Raw genomic sequence first — 19,008 nt, 5'->3', positions numbered from 1 at the left:
GTGGTGAAAAACACACCGTGGACCGTCAGTTTCCGCGTATCTTCGCACCGTGGGAGGGAAACGAGAACGTTTACTCCCGTGGGACTCGCGGCCGCTCGTTTCAGATTCGCGGCGCGCGAGCAATTCTCGAAGAGGCGGGCCGCGCGTTCCATCGGATAGGTTTCATGCATGTATGCATGCGTCGGGACGTTCGCGGAGGCGGACGTGGATTTTATAAGGGATTTTATCCATTCCGAGTGAATTCCTCGCGGCGAAGGGTGCAAACCGACGCTGGCCCGTTTCATAGTTTAACACCGACCGCTAAACGCGCGCCTCACCCTTTTTGTTCCGACCCTTCTCAGAGGGAGAGAACAGACGCCGCGCTTTCGTTATTCGCACCGAGCTAATCGCGATGCGGAACGCGCTCGTTGTATCCTTCGAAATAGGAACAGGTGAGCGCATGTGAAGGGGTGGTTTTTGGGAATTTGATGCTTCCAGAATGTACACCGTGGGAGGTGTTGATGTTTCGCGTTCAGCAAGCAAACGTACCATTTTCTGGCTGTTTAGAATAAGTGTGCGGAATATATAGCGCTGGTTTATTGCTTAAAATTTTTTCTGCAATTCGTATCATTAATGTAATACATTTCACATTGACTCTGTTTGTCAAATACAGAAGGCTAAAAAGGTTCATTGTTGTAAATTAATTAACAATCTTTCAACATTTTCGCAGCATATGGCGGAGCATTAAACTAAGGTTTCCAGGTTATTTCCAGGTATAAATTTCACCTTAGAGTTTTCGATTTATCGGCGGGATACAATGATACAGTTTTGTTTTAGTTTTAATAATCGTCATGAGAAAAAAGGAGATGAAGTCCTTTGGTCAAAGAGCCGAAAGAGAAAGCGAATAGTAGAGAGTGCGCGATATAAACCTTACTATATAATTCTTTTATCTTTGATAAATAATGTTTAGATTTCATTATACCACAATATCGATTGAAAATTGCTGTTTTATCGCATTATTTAAAATTCATCGTTATTTTAATAAACGATTTCTTTGCACCTATTAATTCTTGATTTAATACTAATATCTCTGCCGGAAACATTTCTTTATTAAGCTATTAAAAACAGCTTGAATATTGTATTTGCTGATTCCTGAACTATCCAGCTTAATTAAATTACAAATTCTCTTTCTATCCTGTTACCGTTTACTCTTTCAGTTTATGTCGGTCCAGTAAATCAGTGAAACGAGAAAAAGAAACGTTCGAAACAACGTCGTAGAGGGAAGAAGGAATCCGTTTTTCATAGTGAAACAGTCACGTCCCTCTGCGGAGGCATTATTACGAGAGGGACAGAGACCAGCTGTCTACAGCGTCGCCTGCAATTTGCTATTCAACCTGGGAGCCCTGTTTGCCGAATAGTTTGCCGAATACGTGTACGTCTGGGGGGTGCAGCCTGATTGGGTGTATGCGCAATTCCATCAGAGCCAGCGGATTCGTCGAAGACGCGTCTCGAACCGGCTCTTCCACGTAACAACCGTTTCACGGGTTCCCTCCTCGAACGAGACGGGGGGAGAATCACACGATGGAAGAGGAATTAGGCGCGGATGTGCCTGATCGACGATAAGCGTGGGAGAACGTTCGTTAGCACTTCTCTCGCGGAATGTTTCACATGCTTCAATAAATATTATGCACTTCTGATGAAAATTAAATCGTACGAGAAGCCGCGACGAGTGGGTGTTAAATATATTTACGGTTAATCCGCCACACTGCGATGCTGTGCGAAAACTGTACAATAGGTATAGTAATGGGGTGTTAAGATATGGTGATATTTTTTACTTAATGTATTTAATTTGTTACAATTGAATATTAGACTTTATTTTATTGGATAATTTGTTCCCACTGTATTATTCGTACAGTAATTAAATTGTGTATTAAATAATATACGTTTATATAATTTGTAACGGTGATGCAGTGGTTTATTATTATAGCAATTGTTCTTTGGTATTTTTTAAATCTGCGATTAAAACAACTTCAAAATAAAAATTGTGTAAAAGGGGAAATTACCGTTAATTAATGTGGCATATAAAGAAAATAATAATATTATAATAATAAAAAATACGAGAATCCCAGCAACACAATTACCGTCTGTTATAAAATGAACAAAAGTCCCGTCTTGAATCATCTATCGTGCAATCGACGCACACCTTCGCATCCCCTAAAACGACATCGCACACGACGAAACTACATATAATAGAAAGGCGAGAGACAAAACTCGTTAAGTCAACAGCCAGCTTCGGCCCATCGGTTTCACCGTGTAACGAGAGCAAACTCGCGACTGTATTAGCCGGAACGACGTCGATAAACATTTGTAGATAGAGTTATATTTCGGCGATAGGGGTAGCCAAAGGCGGCGCACGGAAAGCAGAGAAGGGGGAGAGAGGGTGGGGACGTCTTTGCCCGGTTCCTCGCGGCAGTATCGATTGCGAAACTTGGCTGGAAACTACTTTAAAAGTTACCACTCGACCGATACCCACTCTCTTTCGTCCCCTACGGTTCTCGGTCTCCTGGTTGCACACCGTGTCTATCCACCCTTTACACGATTACACCGGCGTTCGTTGCGGCTTTTACCGGCGCGAACGATCCGAATCGTGGCACTGGGAATTACGATTCGCCACGAATTCTTTTCTCGTTAACAGAGGGTTCTCGCGTCTACCTCGAACGTCGCGCAAAAGTAAAATGCCGACAGGGCGGTAATTAAACCGAGATACTGGCGTTGATCGGGGAAATAAGATGGGATGGGCTGCTTTTCGTACGACGAAATAAGTCTCGAGGGTACCTGTGGCAATTTTAGATCATTCCCCTTGTTTTTATTTTTTTTTTGTTTGGTTACGTATTTATCTAAAGTTGCAATACACACGTAATGAAGCATTCGTCGGTAACTACATTAGTTTAGACTGATGCAACCTTAAACATTTGAAACTTTTTAAAAGTGATTTGAATCGGCGATTAGCAGAAACCTTACGAACGCAAAACGTTAAAATTATGTTCGAAGATATGGAATAATCGCAGACATTTACATTTCCAATTATTCCTCCATTTTCTATTTATATTTCTTGCTATAGCACATTTTGTTTGAATTTTTTATACCGCTGGCGAGTTTTACTAATTTTATAATAATTTTACTAAACCCTCTGCAGTAGAACAGAATTCAAACCTACTTGCCAAAACAAATTCTTGTATATTTACATCTTTCGTTGGAAAAAATGATAACTGCCTCCATTATTTCGTTTTTATTGTGAATGCTAACCGCAGTGTTCGTCTCGGTATAATAACGCGCCAGTGAACCACAATGGCAGAAGGGCGGGTAAATAGAATGAAATGAAAAATACCGGATACTCGTGCATACGTACATAAGCCGTAATTCAAGTCACGTGACGCTGCGGAGGGTTAACATGGTCCGTTCTCCATCGCGTTACCTTTATATCCACGTGTGTTATCAGCCTGTCTTATTCAATACAAACCGGGAACCTTACAATTCCTGAAACGCGCTAGAAATGCTACTCGCGGAATATAAAGAATCTCAGCTCGCGACCAACTCTCTCAACCAGCTATCCTTTATCAGATATTCAGAGAAGAACTCCCAAACAGAATGCACCCCATTTAAAACATTGCACGCTCCGCGATCCCCTCTCGGTAACGATAAATCCGAAATTCTGTTGCTCTCTGAAAAATTCCAGGACCTTCAGACATTTCGTCTCCCTTGCATTACGAGATAACTACGGAGCTTGAATTAAGTATTACTCTTATAGTCGACGACAGGTAAGTATGCAAATATCTCTCATAGAACAAGCGATATTAAATGCCTCCATTAAGTAAAATTAATTGGTAGAATTTTCAGTAAAAAATGTACCTCGAGTTACGTGTTTCCAGAAATTTAATATTTAATGCAATTCATGGGAGTCTGTCGCTATGAATATCTCTGTTCTTGTTCCTTGACCTTTTTATCTCTATATTATTTCCACCGTTTCTCTGTATATCTATTTCATTCGCTTCTTTCCGTCTTTATATTATTTTCTCCTTTTCTACGATCGTATCGCGATTTCTATCTCTACATCTAAACCAGTTTCTCTGTTTCTATACTCGTATCGTTCCTGATCGGTGTATATCTATCGTTCTCTCTTTTTCTGTACGCGTACCACTCCACTTTTGTCTCCGCTTCTATATTATTGCCTCTTTTTCTGTCTATATCATTCTCTCCACTTTTACCTCCATATCTTCTTTTATCTTCCGCCTCCACGTTATTCTCTATTTTACTCCATTTTTATGTCTCTCTCCGTTCCTCTGGATATTTATCTCTTCCCTGTTTCTACCTCTGTCCCTGAAATATTTACCTCTCCTCTTTTTATTTCCTGTCTCCCCCTATCTCTATCAGTATATTACTGCACTCGCTTCTTCTTTTAAAATATTTATCCCTTCGTAGTCTCTATTTCTCTATACGTTCATCTCCTCTTTGTTTCTCTCTTCGTCCATAAAATATTTCTCTATCTCTATTACTGCGTTCATTTTCTTCCATTATTCATAATATTTATCTCTCTCTATTTCCACCACTCTATTATTCTCGCTCTATCTCTATACAGCTCTCCCTTCTGCCCATCCATGTCTCTATACGCCTCTGTCTCCCTTCCACGTTCTCTAAGTCAGAGAAGCGTAATACCTCAGCCCATTTACGCCAGTATGGCGAACACCTCGGGGGTTCGAGGGTTGTATATGGGGCTTATGGGACTACTGTTGAACAGTGGTTTCGCGTGCGTGCACCACGGGAACATCATTTAAGCAGAAGCATCCTCGTCGACGGAAGTTACCGCAAGATTTTAAGTTCCTACGTGGATGAAATGCGATCTAATAAGTTGAGCGGAACCACCGACGACCTACTCTCTATCTCCACCGCCGCGCTGCTGCTTACCTTCAACTACGCGAACGTTAGTTTCTCTACGATTGTCGGGCTCCGTGATGGAGCTTAAACTTTGTTCCCGATTTGTTTGCAACCGTCTTAAAATGTTTGCGGATGTGCGCGGTGCTTAAAGTGAATACCATCCTCTCCTTGATCGAAATAACGAGGAAAAAAAAATCCTTATAAAAAATTGCTCTCATAGAAAATCAAAGCAATCAAAAGCATAAAAAATGATTCGATTCGTTTTACAAAACAGCTCCGCGCGGGTCAAAGGGTTACGTGTAGCTTTGAGCAATCTGCGCGTCGAAGATCACGGAAATTCAATATTCCGACGCACCCCTCACTCTTTCCCACCCTTTCCGTTTCACTCCGGCTCGTCGCAATATTTACTTTGCCCGGCCATTTTTTAACTTTCTCGCCCCCGGTCCTGAAATTTGCATGGACAGAGCCGACTCTGTCCGTTCCCGAAAATTTCAAGGGCCGATATTCAGCTCGCGTATCAAGAGGCCGCGTAAAAGTTGCATTTTTTAATCTTCGTACGTAGCCGTGCACCGGTGAGGCTGGTTCGCCGCCATTTTACCGCCGGCCACTCGTAAACTCCCAGCCGAGGTGGTTTTATAAATAAACGAACCGCGAGTCACCGACGCCACTACTGGATTTTTCATCGACTAAGATAAAGGGACAAGTTGATAATAAGAAAGACAAAAGTCGTCTCGGATGGCTGTGAAACGTTAATACAAGCAAACACCCCTTTTTTTATGCTAGATTAGACCCGTCCTGGATGGTAGTTTTATGCTTAAGCGCAGTTCAAACTTGAAGTTTCCAAGTTTATCGCGTTGGAAACAAAAGATATTTCCTGCTGAATAAATAAAACTGTAAAACTGTGTGCTCGAGTACCTATTTTAATCGCATATCTTTTTATTGTAAAAGTATGTTCGAAGATTCAGAACCAAGAGTTTTATAAAAGGCTCCTCCAAAAATTATATATTTTCAATTCCACAAACAGATGAAATAACATTTCTCCACGGAAAGTCGAACGATTTCTTATATAACGTTATATGTGTAACGATAAAATCTTTACAAAATTTTACGATATCCAACACAGAAATTGTATGGAATCACGTGAACCATACTTCGAAATAAATATATAGATTTACGTAACGCGAGAAACGGACAATAAAAAGGAAGATTTCTAATAAAATAGCCATTCGGAGTGAAAGTAAAAAAAAGGGTGAACGAAGAAAAATGTACGTACGATTTACAAGACTATTTTCGTTCGATCACGAACGAACGTAGCAACAATTGGGCGCTGTTTCGGATGGGCTAGCGATATTTAATTCGCACCCCTTTGTGAGCCTCGTCGTCCGTGGAATTTCCATATAAACGGCGAGTTCTCGCCGAGCGATAGTTTAAACACTGGCCCGAATGCAAATGTATTTCCTACGCCTTCCCGCGATTGGAAATGTTTTTCCTCTCGCCTCTTCGAAAGCCTGATTCTACACGTTGAAAGACCTGCGTTTTCCGAACTAATTGAAAATCGAATTAAAAATTGATTCGATCTTTCGTCGACGAATTTTTATTTGAAGTTTGAACGCTTTCTCCTTTAGCTTAATTCTCGATCAAAGGTGAACAATATTTCGTGCTAGAAATATCTATTTAACTAAATATAAACTAATAATATAAATTGGAATTTTTGAATAAGTATGAAGTCCATTAATCGCTAACCTCCTACACTCGAAATTTATCGAAACTGATTGAAATTCCAGAAACCTTTCGCTTGAAATTTGTTACATAATGTGAAGAGTTTCATCTACCCTTGGTTGTTACGCCTAGCAAGGAACAGATGACGTCGTCTAATAAAATTATGAACACCGCTCCGAATCGATTTATGAGTGACATCGATCATTCGAGGGTGGACGCCACTTTTCTCGCGGCTCGACAGGAGATCGTAATACGGGGCATGGTTCGTCTCCATAAACTGTTACATATGTGCACAGCTGGTAATATTTCCTTCTTTATTGCTCACGCACTTGCACGTAATAAAAAATTTAAGTTTTCTTCAAAACAAAGATGGACGCATCCCCGTTTGTACTTATTTTCTTACAAAGGTATTTATTGCTCGAGATATTTTACTTAACCGAGAAATCTGAATACAATCAGTACAGGATTTTTAGTTCAATATTTGCAATGATTTTTTGTTAAATTAGTGTTATCTTGCATATGCCTATATAACGATACGACGAACCTTTACAAACATCTTAAAAACCTCGTTTTAGAACTCTGAGTTTTGGAAAGGTTAACTATTTGTTAGTTATATATATGATAAATTTATCGTTTAGAAATTCACTTCCTAATGGTATTAGATAAGTTCAACCTGAACCACTTCCAAAATTTTATTTATAATTAACCCTATTTAGGATAATAAACTATTTCCGTCAATCGAATCTAACGATTATATTTGTAAATTTAACATATGTTGAAATTTGAAAAAATACAATACAATATAATTTGTTCTTTGATAATCAAGTTTTATCGTTTTAGAACAATTTTTTCCACAAGGCAACCATTCTCGCCCCCCCCCCCCCCTCCCGTTAATTTACTTTAACAGCCCATTCTAAAAATTATTAATTTATTATGGCGATCCTATTTCCATATAATGAAATTTCTGACCTGTGTCTAACATACCCGCGTTTAAAACACGACTCCGCCATTTTGGTAGCCTTGCCAATAAGTTCATCACCAAGCCCAGGATGAAAAACGTTCTTCCTTTTCTTCTTCTTCTTTCCCTTCTTACACATACACAGCTGCACGCGAAGTAGCACCCTTCGATACTAATAAATTTATTATCCTACTCTTTACAAAAGAATGTATTCATCTTCTGCTAGTACCATCCTAAACATTATTAAAAAGAACATAATAAAAAATAAAAAGCACCCTCCTCATCCTCAATTTCCACTCGTTGCGCCATATTCCGTAACGATTTGGTACGAGAAAGGGGAACAGAATATCCGCCCGTTGTCCTCGATTTATCTCTGCTACTGAAATTAATCTCGTTTGCTTAACAGCATCCGATACCACCGTACGAGAAGAAGCAAATGGAAAGCGACGTAAGAGAAACGAGCGACGATTCGTAAGCGTGCGACGCGTCCTAGCACGGCTTCACCGGCGATCTGCCACGACTATATAACCGGTGCACGTTTTAATCTCGAATGGTGCACGAGCAACGGATCGCGGAATACGTGGCTATCGACGAGTAATCGACGGAAAAGGACGATCCACGTTGCCGCGTAAAATATTCTCGATTAACGAGCGACTAACACTGGAAACAGCGCGATCTACGTCCCAGTTGCTGGTCGTTCGTCGCCGAAAATTACTAGGGGGCGCGGCGCAACTTACCCCGAATCAACGGACCGATTCGTTTCCTGTTGCTCTTCCACTGGACGCCGTGGAAGGACAAAACTAGAACGGAGAGACAAAAAAAGGGATGAAATAATGTTCGCAAGCGATTCTGTGATGCTTTTGTTACATTGCAATTTGATTTTTTTTTTTGAAGTTTTTATTATGCGATATGCGCGCACTATAGATGTACACATAGTTTCTGTATATATAAAAGTATTTGTATTTTTTATACTACATTAATTTCATCGCACCACTGTAGTAGCGATGGTAATTTTAAAAGATTTATAAGTAATCATGTATTTCGGCATATTCTATGTACAATATTAATATATTGTAGCATACCATGATATTCAACGCGTTAATAGTAAATAATATGTGTGTGTGTGTATGTGGATAGAGATAATAATATTGTACAAGATTTTGTATATGACTATTATATTTGTTTATGGAATATAGTAAATCATATGGTTGTAAGAAAAATATTTTAAGTACAGTATTAAACAACTACAAGTTGACAGTGTCCTGATGTTTAGTAATACGGAGAATACCCAAACAGACTATATTATTATTACTAATTAAATTTCCGAATTAAATAAATATTCATTTTATAGTGAAAAATCCTAAATTTTAATATTATTATGTTCTGCTTCTGTAAACCAAATATTAAGTAAAATATCGAAAATTACAAACCAACAATTAAATTGTAAGACGAAATATTTTTAACGATCTACAAATCCTAAAAATTCGAAGAACAGTATAAAAATTTATGATTGCTCAATTACCGTTAAAAGACAATAAAGTATCTAAAATTACCGAATTTCGATTCTTGTTTTAAATTACTCGTGACCAATAAAAATAATTAGAATTGATTTTTAATATCATTGGAATTAATAATCTCTGTGTATTGTATTGTAATAAAATTTTACGCGACAAAAATTAAACGTTGTGAAGCAACTAATTAAATACGGAGGATTCTAAAGAACGTAATGAAGATAAATGGCACTAATCCCTTTGTGCATCCCGGGCAGGTTCGAACGGCAAATTCGCAGCCACGTGCGTTATGTATTGACATTCGTGTGTACGCGCATTCGATTCGACAGGTAGAAATTCGGTACGGATTGCGAAGTTGGTGTAATTAATTAGCGGGGCAATTACGACGCGTAATGAAGCCGCGCGAACGAATCGAATGCACGCGAGACACGTCGAACAATTCCCATATTCCGATATTAACGAGGAAGGAAGAGAGATCGTGCCGCGTTTTAACGAAGAAAGCTAGTTTCGATTACTATTATTTGATTACTAACAATTTGCTAAAATTTCCTTTTTGTCTATTACAACTGTGCGTATCTTTTGCGATTAGACATTTGCACAATTGTACGCATTCTTTAAAATATTTTAAAAACAGTTTCTATAATCGATTCTTGATGACTTTTATTCCTTTTTATATCTACAACAAAGTAATTATGATTTTAATAGAAGAAACGATCTTAAACGCTCATCGTTTTGATTACAGTCCCATAAAGAGACACTGTACCGTACACCATTTCACCATTTACGAGACAACGGTTTAATTTTTCTCACGTTTATCAACGCCGTAAATAGCACGCGTGGAGTATGGGCGCATCTATCCACGGCTTAATTAGGAGGCATTAATATGGATAAGCCCAGGAAGGGATGACGGCACGGAGGATTTGCATGCTGGTCGGCCGCCTCTGAAAACACCTTCGAATTTTCCCCACCTTTTCGACGACACCCGGATTTGCTTTAAAACCCCGCGAATCGTGACCCATCGAAGCTGGGGTATCACTCCGCATGCATATTGCTTGACAACAGGAATACGAGGACGTAAAGATGTCAAGGGGTTGATCCCAGGTAGCAACGCGAGTTGCGAGCGCGATTAGGGGCTGGAATGTGTGTACGAACAGCTTAGAGGCCGAATTGACCAGCCCTATGAGCGTTTATCGACTCGTTTCTGTACATTCTGTGTTACTGACAAGTAAACCTACCTATGTGCTACTCACTTATTTTATTGACACGTATTCGTTTTTCTTCGCAGTAGTGAAAATTTCAGGTCGAAACTTATTGCGAAAGGTTTATTTTTACATTTTTCTAAATGCAAAAATAGAAGTTACGTGTTCTTACTTTTTCCAATTAACCAAAGTGAAGATGTGATTTGCCCCTCGAAGCACAGTTTGCTTTCTCTCATATTGAAATAATTTTATCTACTTTTAAAATGTTTCTCATATTAAATAATATAATTTACATGTTTCACTCTTCAGGCACTCTTTGTCGCAATTATGAGTGATTCAATCGTTGTATTTAAACTATGTTACTAAGTAAATGTCCATCGGTGCACTACATCCATATAAAACACCATAAAAACTCCTTAATACCCTTAATTTTGAGGGACGATTTCACCCCTCCAGTGTTAACTATTGCCAAAAGAAAAAAAAATACGCGTCTAATGTTGTATTTTCAACTACCCAACAAATGTACCAAGTTTCAATAAAATCGGTGTATAACAGAAAGGTAATTTTAAAAAAAATAAAGGACTAACATCAGTTTTTTCATCCATTATTTTTTAAAGCTTGTAACACGGTAATTGTTTCCCCTCTTAGTTTTTAATTAACTCAACACTTTTAAACACCAAGGAAAATAAAGAGGAACCGGTGGAATCTCTTTCATCTTTAAAACCGTTAAAGCGAAGTTACACTGTAAATCTCGTCGTGGCAAGTAGAACTTTGAACATCTTAACTTTGTTTAAAACGCGAAAGACATGCAGCGGTTTCTGCATATTTGAAAACACTCTGAAAAAATGGGAAATTTATTTACTAGTTTAAAGGAACAAAAAACAGCAAACAAGACAATTTTTAATTAACGAGAAGTAAAGTAGTGGACGATCTTATTAATGGAATATACGTGGTCTAAAAAGAAAAGCCAGAAATAAATTCGGAAAAGCTGAAGACATAACTCGTTTCTGTTACTTTCTAATAAAACAAAAAGACACTGATTAGACTTTTCACACGGAAATAGATTTATCATAACTAAAATACCGAATTAATTTGTCGAAAATCAACAAAGTGTACCTTTCAATGGAGCTCAATTATACGTAATACACGATGTTATAAAATAAAAGAAAAAGCAGGGGTAGGACGTAAAAAAAAATTGAATGGACTCGAATAAAGAATTACTGCTCCCGGGACTACCAATGATCCACGAATTCCAAGAAAATCGATCGTTCCCTATCTCTGGGAGGATCGATTCGCGCGAGAGCCCGTGCGGTTCCAGTCCCATCCAGGAGACGTCTAATTGCTCCTAAGGGAATCAGGTCGTCGCCGCAAACGCATCTAGGCCGCGATCTACGTAGCCAATTAACTAAGTCGCTGAATTGCCCCGTAAATACGTACAAATGGCTGCTCGCGATTGAACGTCAAACCGACGATAAATGCGTTCACCAACCTTCCCCCGTTTCGATACCGGCCGACTGCGAACGTCCATGCGATCGATTCTACTAAGCTCCATTGATTTTCCTAACTCTTCCTTAAGCTTCCAAATCCAATTCTCCTTAGTTTCTCACTGAAAAATCTGATCCGATTTATTCATTAATTTCCCCGCTCGAATTATTTATAATTCAACCTCGATTTTTCTCTACTTATTCGATTAGAAAACTAGAAAACTAATATTATCCGCTACAAATACCTACAACAGATCGCTTGATGTTAACGCAGCCGTGGAACACAATGCCAGTGTACAACTGACAATGGAACACATATTAATAGAGGAAACATTGGTATCGTTCGATGGAGAAGAAACATTATGGACGATCGATCAGCCCTCTGGGCGATGCTGAACCTACGCGATATTACAGATGGTGAAGAATTTCATATTGTTCCGTGGAATCGTGAATTCTCTTTTTGTACCAAATCTCCGTTTCATAGAACGGGACGATGAAATCGTAACCGACAAAGGCGACGATAAGGGAGGAAAACACGTTCAGAGAGGCTGTTCGCCAATCGCTATCGGTTCGAGGAGAAATCGATACGTGACATCCAGGTTTCAGATTTATCGGTAGCCAGCCATCCGTCAAGACGGTCGAGGCGACAACGACGAATCGAGCGTCGCCCTCCAGATAATAACCTCGAACCGGATCGCTTAATGATTCCCTGCACTTATCCGGACTTCTTTTCACGTCGCCGAGTCGACGAATGCATCCGTTTGCCAGCCTGACCCAGGGACAAAGACGAAATCTCGAACATCGCACGGAGCATCGGGCAATCGATCAAATTGCCTCGCTCCTGCCATTTTCCCGCGATCGAGTCGACGTCTGCTCCTTTCATCCACCCCCTCGGTTTGTCCTTCTCAAGCGGGCGATATTTGGGGCTGGAATTTTTTTCTCGATCATCTCGCGGCAAATGGAACCAAAATTGGGAAATTTCTAAAGCGGCAATTAAAAATTTATCGGACAAAAGAGGCCACTTGTACGACACATCACTGAAATTGAACATTGAACATTTCGATTCTATTTTTAAAAAAATGACTCGGTCGAAACTCTGAAATCACTAATAAGTACACTACTAAGTCAATACCACGTTACGTTACGTTACGAGGACCGTTGAAAGATTCTAAATCTATTTCCGCTTTACACCTCGAGACAATTCAATTTATCGTACAATAAGAACGCTCGAAACGTACTCGAATGACATAAAAGTTGGCATCCGAGCGCTTTCCAGGACCCGTACAGATTCACGATCGCGCATATAAACCCGTAACTCGAAACCGTGAACGTCGTCGTCCCACCGCCTCTGTTTCAATGACTTTTCCAATATCCCGCGTGCCGATACTTTCATCAAGTGGAACAATCGAACGCCGCTGAAAGAGCGTGCCAATCAATCACTCCGCTCCAGAAGTAACCGGGCGCCTTCGACTGGCTCTCGCAGATTCGAATTTTACTACCAAAGACACGCTTCATCGGCTGCGCCTCGATCTTCCAAAGAAACGTTTCTTTTCCGAATCGTCGAGCACACCGCTCGCTTTTTCAAACAAATCCACCTTCTCTCTCTCTCTCTCTCTCTCTCTCTCTCTCTCTCTCTCTCTCTCTGCCTCTCTTTGTTAATGGAGTACAAATCAAGAACGTCGAACGAGAGCGTGGATCGTGACAGGATAAAAAAAACAAGAAAAAAAGAAAAAGAAGAGAGACGAAAGCGGAGGAATTCGAAGGTGATTCGTTTTACTTCCCCGTTTTATATTTCTCGTCACGTTAACCCCGTACGACCGTATTTTTCTTCGTTTCCGGGGGAATGAATTATGATTGACCGCGGTTTTTCACACGCGTGAGAGGACAGGAATGAGTAATTGCTCTAAATAGATCGATGATAGCGATTTGTCAGAGAATTCAAATACAAATCATAAAAATACAGCTTTTTCTTTACATGACCAGAATTTTTACAAAAGTTATATGATTTTAATGTGCTTTGATTTATCTTTAAGGAAAAGAATCTTTACAAGACTCTGTGGTACTCGTTAAGCACGGTGAAATAATTTTCAGTTCTTTGTTTTTTCTAATAGCACCCTTATTAAAACAAAATTTTACTGATATTATAATAGGATTCTGACTTCTACGAAAATAGCTGAAGCAACTAGAAGGTGTATACGAATTTTTTAGGTTGAATTATTTTTAGTATGACAGATTTGAATAAAAAAAAATCCTGTTCAGCAAGAAAGAAAAAGGGAACAAATATACGATCGTTGTCCTTCATTTATCTCTGTCGGTAAAATCGTGCAAATTTCAAATTTAAACGATTACGTCCACAAATGAGAGAAATAAAAATTACTTCCAAAAGTGAAAATTATCTTAGTTTGTTTATACGCGTAAAAATTGTTGAAAAAATGGCACATGTTTGATATATTCCAATTCTTTGAAAATATAATTTGCTAAAAACATTCTGGATAATGAAGCTTATTAAAAATAATGATCCGGAGAAAAATTTGTTCCACGCCTACGTTCCGCATAAATCGTCGTTAAAGATGGTCGCGTGGCACCTTGGCTTCCTAACGCGCAACAATTTCGAGCGAAACGAGGCGACATTCTACGCACGAATGGATTTTCATGTCTCACGTTCGAAAGCAACTGTTTAAAAGGTCGCGAAATCCCTTACAGCGCTAGGCTATCGTTCGATATCGCGAACGCATTGTCTCAATTATTCCATGTATGTACGTATACGTACCTCATTTATATTACTAGAAAAAATTACGAAAATTTTTATCATTCTTATCGCTTTCATTTAATACTAATGTATCCTAAAATATCTCGAAATAAAACAGTTTTTCCGTCAAAGAGAAACTTTCACCACCATTTGAATAGCATAGCCACGTTAGTTTAAATGATCACGATTCCACTGTAATTGGAAATAACGTCTTAATCGAATAATGCTTTAAATAAAAAAAAATGTGTACGTATCGTGTAAATTAACAGATTGCTCTTTTCTTGTAGTAGAATACCTAGCAAGCAGAGTCCAATTTGATCGTAACAAGGTTTATCATTTTGTAATGAACTTAACCGAAACAATGTTAATATTAATTTTCAACAAGAAATTTCATTATTGCTCAGCGAAATTCCACCATTAACCCATCTTAATTGGTACCCAAACTGACTTCGTTACTTAACATCCTCCCCTTGTACAACGCCGCATTCCACCTCCACTTCAGAGTCCGAAATCCATCGAGTGGATCAGGATCTACAAAGAAAGCTTACAATCACCGGAAACAGAATGTTAAAGGATCGCCTTTGAATCGACCCTTTGTCCAATCAGGGAACTCCATCTTTTTTTTTCTTTCTCGTCCCTTTGCGACGCGAATCTCTGAGGCACCCTAAACCAAGATTTCCACGTACAGATACCACCGACAGATTACGCGACAACACGGCGGAACTACAGATCGTGCATTTAATAGATACGTGCACCTAATACCGCTAAATTTGTCGTTACGTGAGCAAACTGATCGATTCTGTGAAGCTTAATAAGGTGTAATTTAGTCTCTCGAATGTTAGCTACTAATTATATGTATGCTTTGATTAAATGGTAGAGTTAAGTAACTTGATTTTTTAGGATATTCAATGTATGATTTAAAGTCTAGAAAATATTTATAATTTGTTCACTAATTATGGCTATTGAAACTTTCGTAAGCATTGCATTAAGATTTGACTCCACGAATTTTAACTATCTTTTTCCCTAAATTGATGAGATTTAAACTTTGGTCGATAGTACAATACGAGACACTCGAATTTCAAATTGATCGATTCATCGACCATTAGCAATCAGATTACATTAATTGAAATGATATCAAGGCACGTGGCCTCACTTCGACGAACACAAACTTGAAGTCGAGTTATCCTAATTCAAGTAAGATGACTGATCTAAACGCGGCGCGCGAGAACTCTAATATGTACCGACAGATTCGAAAAGTTACTGAACAATAAGAGCAGAAGGAGGAGAAGAGAAAGTAAACATTTGTCTCTCTCTCACTTTTCTTTTATTTTGCGATCGATGATAATTTAGAGCATAGAGGCGACACTAAAGCAAATTCCGTAGATTAATATTTGCATCGTATGTTTCGAATCGTTCCCGTGCCGCGAACGATTTGATTTGTTTGACCATTTAGGGGCGCGTGGCACAGTTGCCTGGAAAGCGCGACTGGAATTTCCATGAAAAATTAGAGGCGAAACGGGTACACGGCGTTCGTTCAATTTAAATGTATTTTCTTTTTTTTTCCAAGGGTTGGTTCATATATTTTTTTCGAGTGGTATTTTTACGAAACTGTTCGTATTTGATAACCACAGGGTTTTTCATTTTTTCGAAACTGAAAAATATGTAAGCACGTTAAAAAAAAATCAAGGCGATACGTGTATATATTTCTTCGCTGAGAAAGGTAATTTAAAAATGTTGATTATTACAATTTATTATAAATTTTGTATAGATTAGAAACTAATTCATTTAGTATGTATCACTTTATGTAACAAATGGTTCCAAACTACAAAATCAAAGGTACTATTACACGTTACATATACACCCTGTATATAAACGTTACGAAAATAAATCCCCGTAAACTGTCTGTGTCACGGTATTCTAATACGAACCATTCTCTCTTTGCTGAACACAATCAACACCCTTTCAAAAATTCCATCTCCTGTATCACTTCCATCGCTAAGGACCACAATTTCACTCTCGACGAAACGGGCTCCTTCCGGCATCATTATCATTCCCGGTTCCCATTTCAGCCGCACATCTCGTTAGTCCGTGGAACTTGAGAGCGCCAGAACGCAATCATAATAACGCAAATTAAAACATCATCAAGCTGCTCCCTCTCTCACTTTAGGCCCTTCTATAGTACATTTCCTTCTTCAAGATGCGCAAGTTACTATTAAGTTCGTTACACGCTTTTGTACTTGCCCTTTCGCTTAGGAAAGGGATTTCATTATTATAGCATCGATATATCTAATCTACGTCCGTATCGAATCGAGTGATCCTTTCCCACTTTCACCCCTTGCTACTCTTGTCTTCGAAACTTTTGTACGCGCTAGAACTTTCCTGCTAAGTGATGTTCAGCGAGGCTTCATCTTCTACCAGACGGGTGATTGCAAACCACGGGCGGTTCGCAACCGCGTTCGCAAAGGCGAAGCTTCTAGGTGTGTGGGCTCTACATATTTAGTCAACGCGTTGCATCAACAATTACGTATTTATCTTGTAAGAAGTTGCAAAGCGTAGGCGTGCTTCTAAAAAATACTTTATTATAGCAAGATTCTCTCTTTTGTAGAGAGGTGATGACGCAAACGCTTGTGATTAACTATTTTTGAGAATTACTAGTTATTATTTACCTTTTGCATGATATGTTTCATAATTAGAGATGCATAAAACTATTTAAGTACCATCCACTCGGTCGCTTGACCCCGATAAGTTTTTCCGTGGTTCTATGATACCCCCACAAGAGGGTAGCAACAACCCTCTTTCTTTATATGCAAATGTAGGAATTTCGAATTGAGACTAGGACATTCCAAATAAATTTAAAACGTCAAGCCGTTCTCCGCGTTCTAAATTATCATTATTCATGCCAGAATAGATTTTATTATCTATTTTATTATCCGAAATTGTGTTACTCGAATAACGAGTGAACTAAGAAAACAATGATTATATTAATTATCATAGTGTCGTTGCAATTGCTTCATCCCCTGCAAAACAAACAATCCGTTCGAAATGAACGGTTATGCAACTGGTTAATCCGTGATAGGAAATTTAATTGGTCGAGAAACGGTAATTCGCGACACCGCGGTATACGCGAATGGAAAACAATCAAGCATAAAAGTTAGTTCACCGACGCGGAATGCCGCGTTGAAAGCGGACGGTGTCGAGGATATCGATGCATTAAATTTTCGCCGTAACAGTTACATTTTGTCCGGTTTAATTGACTGCACGCCTCTATACGTTCGCACGTGTAAGCGATACAATGCATCGCGAGCTATCGAGTCGAAAGGCAAAACGATTTTCCGCCACCGCCCCCACAAATTGTTCTCGCTGCACTATTTTGATATCATTTCACCGTCGTCTGAAACCATACGTATTACACGCGTGTATTATACGCATGTAGCATACACACGGTTTTTATTCTCTTTTTATACGTCATTTTACCTCAGTTTGCTTTACGCTTCGAATTTTTACAACGGACTTAAGAAAACATTTTTTATAATATTAACAGTGTCTCCCTCGAGTGAAATGTTTTATTAGCTCGTAGTTTGTCAAACGATTCGCGTGATTTCACTTCATATTTTTATGTTTTAAAAACTGTCCCAATCTTTTGCTTAGCTTTTTATGCATACTGGGATATATTTTCACCCACTTATTTCAAGTTTTTTTTTCACAAATGAAAAAAAATATCAGATTAATTTAAGATGCATCGGTAAGTTTTTGACGTTATTGCGATTAACGTCGACAAAGAAAAAGAAAATCCTGCTGCTGTACTATCTGCAAAGTGGCACTTTGTTTTAAAAAAGCAGATGTGTATGTCCCACTTTGTAATAAAGGATATATTGAAATGTTATTATCGATTGTAAATTTCGCGTCGTCGGAACTGGTGAAATTGGTTAACCATGAGCGGTCGGTTGTTCTTGCGTATAGCGCGACTAGTTAACCAACCGAAACGATCAATAGACCGATTTGGTTAACCGAACAATAAAGTTAACCGAGACGTTTAAGGTGCCAATATTCCGTTCCTGTAACTGCGAGCAAGTTATCCCGACGAAATGAATCGATCGCAGCTACGTGCCACGTTCCTTGCTTCGTTTCGCGCCGATAATAACTAGCTCTAATGAGAAATTTAATTAACGACCACACCAGTTCCCAATTACAATTATAGATCCCGCGCGGATATGAATCTCTCAATTTTTTTTTAATTAAATTCCCTCCATTTTCCCCATCTCAAATTTATTTGTTAAATATCACATAACCTCGTATTTACGAACGCAGAGGTTCGGGAAAAATCATTAAAATACACGCCATGTTTTCAAAATTCCTTTTTTTCTATAATACAGATGAATTAGACAGGAGTAAATAGTATAATATAAAGGAAAAAAAGAAATAAATTAATCAATCCATCACTTTCCAGGAAGTTCCACTCCACGGACACTTCAACTTT

At 38.8% G+C, this 19,008-nt stretch overlaps 1 protein-coding gene across 1 annotated transcript in view; it reads right to left on the bottom strand.

The window, feature by feature from the left end:
* LOC143425827 (cysteine-rich secretory protein 3) overlaps positions 1-19,008 on the bottom strand; it is a 90,362-nt gene that overhangs the window by 47,851 nt on the left and 23,503 nt on the right. The window contains exon 2 of the mRNA XM_076898864.1: positions 8,326-8,388. The gene's annotated coding sequence lies outside the window, so the exon portion shown is untranslated. The remainder of the gene's footprint in view (positions 1-8,325; positions 8,389-19,008) is intronic.

This window comes from Xylocopa sonorina, chromosome 8 (assembly GCF_050948175.1).
Source record: "Xylocopa sonorina isolate GNS202 chromosome 8, iyXylSono1_principal, whole genome shotgun sequence".
Classification (NCBI taxonomy): Eukaryota; Metazoa; Arthropoda; class Insecta; order Hymenoptera; family Apidae; genus Xylocopa; species Xylocopa sonorina.
This window is presented reverse-complemented; position numbering and strand designations above follow the sequence as displayed.